Below are 8657 nucleotides of genomic sequence, written 5' to 3'. Positions count from 1 at the left end.
TAGGCTCCCATGACAGCCTCCTCCTCAATGAAGAGATGAAGAGGAAGCATGTCAAGGAGCACCTCCAGGGAAGCAGTTGGGGTCGATCTCATGGCCCCCGTAACACCAATGCAGGCAAGCCTTTGAAGCTTGCGCAGGGCAGCCTGCACCGTCTTAAGCCGGACCCTTGTCCACCAGACAAGTGCCCCGTAAGATAGTATGGGTCTGATGATCCCAGTATAGAGCCAGTGTACAGCCTTGGGGTTGAGGCCCCAAGTCTGGCCGACAGAGCTCCTGGTCCTCCAGAAGAGCATCTTGGCCTTCTTAATACACCGATCAAGATGCGGCTTCCATGTGAGTCTACAATCAAAAGTCACCCCCAGGTATTTCACCTCGGAGGACTTTGTCAGGACCTGGCCAAAGAAAGAGATATCATTGAACAGATCCTTAGTATTCTTCCTCGTAAAAGGAACAAGGACAGTTTTATCAGGATTAACGGTGAGGTTAACCGCCTGACACCATTGCTCCACGCTAGAGAGAGCAGATCTCATAAGCGCGGTAACAGTATCCGGGAACTTCCCCGTAAAGACTATCGCTACATCGTCCGCATACCCGAAGCAGCAACAGCCCCCAGCACCCCCGAGCCTCCCCAGGAGCTCGTCCACCACCAGGCACCACAACAGGGGGGAGAGCACTCCACCCTGAGGGCAGCCCCTGCTGGTAGTCACCCCTAGAGAGTCCCCAAGGAGGGACGCCGACACCTCGCGGTCGGTAAGCATGGACTTGATCCAGCGGCCAAGAGTGGCGCTGATGCCAAATCTCTCAACAGCTTCAGTAATAACCGAGCTAGAGACTTTGTCAAAGGCCCCCTCGATATCGAGGAAGACAGCCAGTGAAATTTCCTGAAACTCGAATGCCCTATCCAGGCAATTCGTAAGGCCGTGAAGGGCCGTCTCAGTGGATTTGCCTTTTTGGTAGGCAAATTGTGAAGAAGAGAGAGGAGTTATCGAAAGTACCTCGTCTCTGATGTACCTGTCCACCAACTTCTCCAGAATTTTGAGGAAGAAGGAGGTCAGGCATATGGGTCTAAATGCTTTCGCCTCGAGATAGGAAGCCTTCCCGGGCTTGGGAATAAAGATGACCCTAGAGCGTTTCCAGTCACGAGGTATGTGACCGAGAGCAATGCAAAGTCTGTAGATCTTGCATAGCGGAGAGGCGATGTGGTCTAAGCCCTCCTGCAAAAGCAGAGGGAAGACCCCATCGGGTCCCGGAGACTTGTAGGGCTCAAAACAGTTGACAGCCCACCGAAGCTTGGGAATCGTGACAACCTGTCTGGCTACAAGCCAGTCTTCCCTCTTAGCCCTGTGCAGGACAGGGTAGAGAGAGTCAGGGTTTGTTGGATTAATAAAAGTAGAATCAGGAAAATGGACCTCCAGCATATGCTTGAGAGTCTCAGCCCCAGATTTAGTGTACACACCCTCCCGTAGCTTAATAGCATTAAGTCGATGTGTGCTGTCGTGCGCTAGAATCTTCATGACCCTAGCCGTGGCAGGGACATTGGAGATTTGCTCACAGAAGGTCCGCCAGGAGTCCTTCTTAGCAGCTCTAATGGCCCTGTTGTAGGCGTTAAGGGACTGCCTGTATCCAGCCCAGTCACCCGTGCGCTTGGCTTTGTTAAAGAGCCTGCGCGTGTATTTACGAAGCCGGCTGAGATCCGCGTTCCACCAAGGGACAAGCCTCGAGCGGTTGACGGTCTTAAGTGGGCAGTTCCGGTGGAACGACTCCATGATGGAGCACTGTAAATCACCAGCAGCCCGATCAAGATCCTTAGGTGAAGTAAGTTTAAGAGTGTGACCCCCTCCGTAGCGTAGGATTAGGTCTTCCCTATAGCCGGCCCAATTAGTCCGTTTTGGGTTGCGTATCTCCGTCCCCGCCGGGACAGAAGTAATCGCGACAGTAAAGCAGATGTGCCTATGATCCGACAGAGACGGTTCATTTGACACATGCCAGTTAGACACGGAAGACACGAGGTTTTCTGTGGCTAGCGTGAGGTCAATGACCTCCCTTCTATTAGAAGTAACAAAAGTAGGTTCATTGTTTTGATTAAGAATATAGAGTTTACAACCAACTAAATATTCTAGTAAATCATCACCCCTCTTGTTGCAGTCAGAGCTGCCCCACGTGATGTGATGAGCATTGGCATCGCAGCCAATGATTAGTTTGTCCCCTCTCTTTTCACATTGATTGACCAAATTGATCACCTCAATTGTCGGGAGAGAGTCCGCGTCGTGGGCAAAGTATGCGGAGGCAGCCGTGATAGTCAACTTGGCATGCCCAGTGGCCAGGACTAGATTCACGGCCGCCGTGTCCTGGGATGTGTACAGCGGTAGAGAGATACAACAAAGATCCCTCCGAACCAAAATACACGCCCTAGGTCTAGCAGCAGTTTGGTCATAGAATAATGACCCCGCCGCGTCAAGACCGAGGATTTTGCCATGGCAAATCCACGGTTCTTGTATGAGGGCCAGATCAAGACCCTCTATAGCAAACCTCCTGCAGAGTACCGCAGAGGCCGCCTTACTATGGTGCAAGTTGATTTGAATTGCACGTAGCGTCCCCATGGTCCCTAAGAGAGGGGTTCAGAAGGGACCTAGCTACACCTCATCGGTCCCGAGAGGGCTAATGGCACCTTACAAAAATCTTCTTAAGAACTCTTAAGAAAATTCCTTGGGAAATTTCTTTGGAAATCCTTAAGGCGTTCTTTAGGAAATTGGGGAATATTGGCCTCTTTTTCTTTGGAAATTACTTTGGAAATATCTTTGGAATTTTCTTGGGAAATATCTTTGGAATTTCCTTGCGAAATATCTTTGTAATTTTCTTGGGAAATATCTTTGGAATTTTCTTGGGAAATATCTTTGGAATTTTCTTGGGAAATATCTTTGGAATTTTCTTGGGAAATATCTTTGGAATGTTCTTGGGAAATATCTTTGGAATTTCCTTGGGAAATATCTTTGGAATGTTCTTGGGAAATATCTTTGGAATTTCCTTGGGAAATATCTTTGGATTTTTCTTGGGAAATATCTTTGGAATTTCCTTGGGAAATATCTTTGGAATTTTCTTGGGAAATATCTTTGGAATCTTCAGAGAAAACCAGAGTTACGAGCCTGCAAAGTTTATTTTCAAAAATCAAAAGTAACCTTCTAACAATAAGTGAGACAAAAAATAAGTTGACGACGATATTGAGGTAGCCTCAAGTTTAAAGAATCCTTGTATGGGGAGCAAAGAGTACTATAACATATCCAAAGGAGATCCCAGTATCTCTTGTAGAACAAGAGTTATGAGCCTCCAAAGTTTAGTGCAAAAATCATAAGTAACATAATAAAAATAAGTGAGACGATACCAAAGTTGACGAACATTTTGCTTAATATCTCGGCCAATGTTTGTCGAAGCTCAATGTTTTTAGTATAATTAGATGGGGGACAATTTGGACTATAACATATCCTAAGGACATCCCCGTATCTCTAGTAGACACAGAGTTATGGGCCTGCAAAATATAGTCTACTGCATTTCCTATGGACGGGTTGTTTGTTTACGTTTAGCTTAATTACTCGGCTCCTGTTGGTCGTAGCTCAATAATTTTAGTATGGTTAGATGGGGGACAAATTGGACTATAAAATACTCAAAGGACATCCCTGTATCTCCAGTAGAAACAGAGTTAGGAGCCTGCAAAGTATAGTCTAATGCATTTTCTATGGAGGGGTTTGTTTTTTCACGTATTGCTTAATTACTTGACCCTGTTCTTTCGATTAAAAATAATAACATATCTTTAGTGTAGCGGTTATCGCATCCGCCTCACTCCCGGAAGGCCACAGGTTCGAAACCGCGAAGTTTTTTTTTATAATTATCCGAACATTTGTGTCAAGGTCACATTATTTACATCCCCGTATCTCTGGTAGAACCAGAGTTACGAGCCTCCAGAATTTAGTCTAATGTATTTCCTATGGAGGGGGTTTGTTTGTTTACGATTAGCTTAATTACTCGACTACTGTTTGTCGTAGCCCTAATACTTGGAATGGCTAGATGAAGGACAAATTGGTCTATAACATACTCAAAGGACATCCCCGTATCTCCAGTAGAAACAGAGTTACGAGCTTGCAAAATTTATTTTCAAAAATCAAAAGTAACCTTCTAACAATAAGTGAGACAAAAAATAAGTTGACGACGATATTGCGGTAGCCTCAAGTTTAAAGTATCCTTGTATGGGGAGCAAAGAGTACTATAACATATCCAAAGGAGATCCCAGTATCTCTTGTAGAACAAGAGTTATGAGCCTCCAAAGTTTAGTGCAAAAATCATAAGTAACATAATAAAAATAAGTGAGACGATACCAAAGTTGACGAACATTTTGCTTAATATCTCGGCTCTACGACAAACAGGGGCCGAACCACCAACCTATTGGTTAACAGCCGAACGCGCTAACCATTGCGCCACGGAAGCCCAAAAATTAAATGCTCGTCAGGTATTGTGTAAAAACCTTGACTTTTTACGTCACATCTGAGACCTCACAACACCGTTCCCGGATGGGCTCGAACCACTAACCTATTGGTTAACAGCCGAACGCGCTAACCATTGAGCCACGGAAGCTCAGAAATTAAATGGTTGTCACGTATTGTGGAAAAGTTATGACCTTTTACGCTACATCTGAGACCCCACAACACCTCTCCCGGGTGGGCTCGTACCACCAACCTTTCGATTAACAGCTGATCGCGCTAATCATTGCGCACGGAAGCCCAAAAATTCAATGTTCGACAGGTATTGTGGAAAAACTCTGACATTTTATGTTACATTTGAGACGTCACAACACCGCTCCCGGGAGGGCTCAAACCACCAGTCTTTTGAATAGCAGCTGAACGCGCTAATCATTGCGCCACGGAAGCCCAAAAATTAAATGGTCGTCATGTATTTTGGAAAAACCTTGACTTTTAACGTCACATCTGAGACGTCAATATACCGCTCCCGGATGGGCTCTAACCACCAACCTATTGGTTAACAGCTGAACGCGCTAACCATTGAGCCACGGAAGCTCAGAAATTAAATGGTTGTCACGTATTGTGGAAAAGTTTTGACTTTTTACGCTACATCTGAGACCCCACAACACCTCTCCCGGGTGGGCTCGAACCTTCAACCTTTCGATTAACAGCTGAACGCGCTAATCATTGCGTCACGGAAACCCAAAAATTAAATGTTCGTCAGGTATTGTGGAAAAACTCTGACATTTTACGTTACATCTGAGACCTCACAACACCGCTCCCGGATGGGGTCGAACCACCAACCTATTGGTTAACAGCCGAACGCGCTAACCATTGAGCCACGGAAGCCCAAAGTTAAATGCTCGTCAGGTATTGTGTAAAAAGCTTGACTTTTTACGTCACATCTGAGACCTCACAACACCGCTCCCGGATGGGCTCGAACCACCAACCTATTGGTTAACAGCCGAACGCGCTAACCATTGAGCCACGGAAGCTCAGAAATTAAATGGTTGTCACGTATTGTGGAAAAGTTTTGACTTTTTACGCTATATCTGAGACCCCACAACACCTCTCCCGGGTGGGCTCGAACCTTCAACCTTTCGATTAACAGCTGAACGCGCTAATCATTGCGCCACGGAAGCCCAAAAATTAAATGTTCGTCAGGTATTGTGAAAAACTCTGACATTTTACGTTACATCTGAGACCTCACAACACCGCATCCCGGATGGGCTCGAACCACAAATCTATTGGTTAACAGCCGAACGCGATAACCATTGAGCCACGGAAGCTCAGAAATTAAATGGTTGTCAGGTATTGTGGATATGTTATGACTTATTACGTTATATCTGATACCCTACAACACCTCTCCCGGTTGGCATCGAACCACCAACCTTTCGGTTAACAGCCGAACGAGCTAACCATTGCCCCAAGGAACCCCAAAAATTAAATGTTCGTCAGGTATTGTGGAAAAACCTTGAATTTTTACGTTACATTTGAGATCCCACAACACCGCTCCCGGGTGGGCTCGAACCACCAACCTATTGGTTAACAGCCGAACGCGCTAATCATTGAGCCACGGAAGCTCAGAAATTAAATGGTTGTCACGTGTTGTGGAAAAGTTTTGACTTTTTACGCTACATCTGAGACCCCACAACACCTCTCCCGGGGGGGCTCGTACCACCAACCTTTCGATTAACAGCTGAACGCGCTAACCATTGCGCCACGGAAGCCCAAAAATTCAATGTTCGACAGGTATTGTGGAAAAACTCTGACATTTTATGTTACATTTGAGACGTCACAACACCGCTCCCGGGAGGGCTCAAACCACCAGTTTTTTGAATAGCAGCTGAACGCGATAACCATTGCGCCACGGAAGCTCAGAAATTAAATGGTTGTCACGTATTGTGGAAAAGTTTTGACTTTTTACGCTACATCTGAGACGTCACAACACCGCTCCCGGATGGGCTCGAACCACCAACCTATTGGTTAACAGCCGAACGCGCTAACCATTGAGCCACGGAAGCCCAAAGTTAAATGCTCGTCAGGTATTGTGTAAAAACCTTGACTTTTTACGTCACATCTGAGACCTCACAACACCGCTCCCGGATGGGCTCGAACCACCAACCTATTGGTTAACAGCCGAACGCGCTAACCATTGAGCCACGGAAGCTCAGAAATTAAATGGTTGTCACGTATTGTGGAAAAGTTTTGACTTTTTACGCTACATCTGAGACCCCACAACACCCCTCCCGGGTGGGCTCGAACCTTCAACCTTTCGATTAACAGCTGAACGCGCTAATCATTGCGCCACGGAAGCCCAAAAATTAAATGTTCGTCAGGTATTGTGGAAAAACTCTGACATTTTACGTTACATCTGAGACCTCACAACACCGCTCCCGGATGGGCTCGAACCACCAACCTATTGGTTAACAGCCGAACGCGCTAACCATTGCGCCACGGAAGCCCAAAAATTAAATGGTCGTCAGGTGTTGTGGAAAAAACCTTGACTTTTTACGTCACATCTGAGACGTCACAACACCGCTCCCGGATGGGCTCGAGCCACACACCTAATGGTTAACAGCCGAACGCGCTAACCTTTGAGCCACGGAAGCTCAGAAATTAAATGGTTGTCAGGTATTGTGGATAAGTTATGACTTTTTACGTTACATCTTAGACCCTACAACACCTCTTCCGGTTGGGCTCGAACCACCAACCTTTCGGTTAACAGCCGAACGCGCTAACCATTGCGCCAAGGAAGCCCAAAAATTTAATGGTCGTCAGGTATTGTGGCAAAACTTTGGCTTTCTACGTTACATTTGAGATCCTACACCAACCGCTCCCGGGTGGGCTCGAACCACCAACCTATTGGTTAACAGCCGAACGCGCTAACCATTGAGCCACGGAAGCTCAGAAATTAAATGGTTGTCACGTATTGTGGATAAGTTTTGACTTTTTACGCTACATCTGAGACCCCACAACACCTCTTCCGGGTGCGCTTGAACCACCAGCCTTTCGATTAACAGTTGAACGCGCTAATAATAGCGCCACGGAAGCCCAAAAATTAAATGTTCGTCAGGTATTGTGGAAAAACTCTGACATTTTACGTTACATCTGAGACGTCACAACACCGCTCCCGGATGGGCTCGAACCACCAACCTTTCGGTTAACAGCTGAACGCGCTGACCATTGCGCCACGGAAGCCCAAAAATTAAATGGTCGTCAGTTATTGTGGAAAAATTTTGGCTTTCAACGTTACATTTGAGATCCCAAAACACCGCTCCCGGGTGGGCTCGAACCACCAACCTATTTGTTAGCAGCCGAATTCGCTAACCATTGAGCCACGGAAGCTCAGAATTTAAATGGTCGTCAGGTGTTGTGGAAAAAACCTTGACTTTTTACGTCACATCTGAGACGTCTCAACACCGCTCCCGGATGGGCTCGAACCACACACCTATTGGTTAACAGCCGAACGCGCTAACCTTTGAGCCACGGAAGCTCAGAAATTAAATGGTTGTCAGGTATTGTTGATAAGTTATGACTTTTTACGTTACATCTGAGACCCTACAACACCTCTCCCGGGTGGGCTCGAACCTTCAACCTTTCGATTAACAGCTGAACGCGCTAATCATTGCGCCACGGAAGCCCAAAAATTAAATGTTCGTCAGGTATTGTGGAAAAACTCTGACATTTTACGTTACAACTGAGACCTCACAACACCGCTCCCGGATGGGCTCGAACCACCAACCTATTGGTTAACAGCCGAACGCGCTAACCATTGCGCCACGGAAGCCCAAAATTTAAATGGTCGTCAGATGTTGTGGAAAAAACCTTGACTTTTTACGTCACATCTGAGACGTCACAACACCGCTCCCGGATGGGCTCGAACCACACACCTATTGGTTAACAGCCGAACGCGCTAACCTTTGAGCCACGGAAGCTCAGAAATTAAATGGTTGTCAGGTATTGTAGATAAGTTATGACTTTTTACGTTACATCTGAGACCCTACAACACCTCTTCCGGTTGGGCTCGAACCACCAACCTTTCGGTTAACAGCCGAACGCACTAACAATTGCGCCAAGGAAGCCCAAAAATTTAATGGTCGTCAGGTATTGTGGCAAAACTTTGGCTTTCTACGTTACATTTGAGAT

This window comes from Phalangium opilio, unplaced genomic scaffold (genome assembly GCF_054372755.1).
Source record: "Phalangium opilio isolate 3A_F unplaced genomic scaffold, DU_Popi_V2 ptg000019l_1, whole genome shotgun sequence".
In the NCBI taxonomy this organism is placed as follows: Eukaryota; Metazoa; Arthropoda; class Arachnida; order Opiliones; family Phalangiidae; genus Phalangium; species Phalangium opilio.
This window is presented reverse-complemented; position numbering follows the sequence as displayed.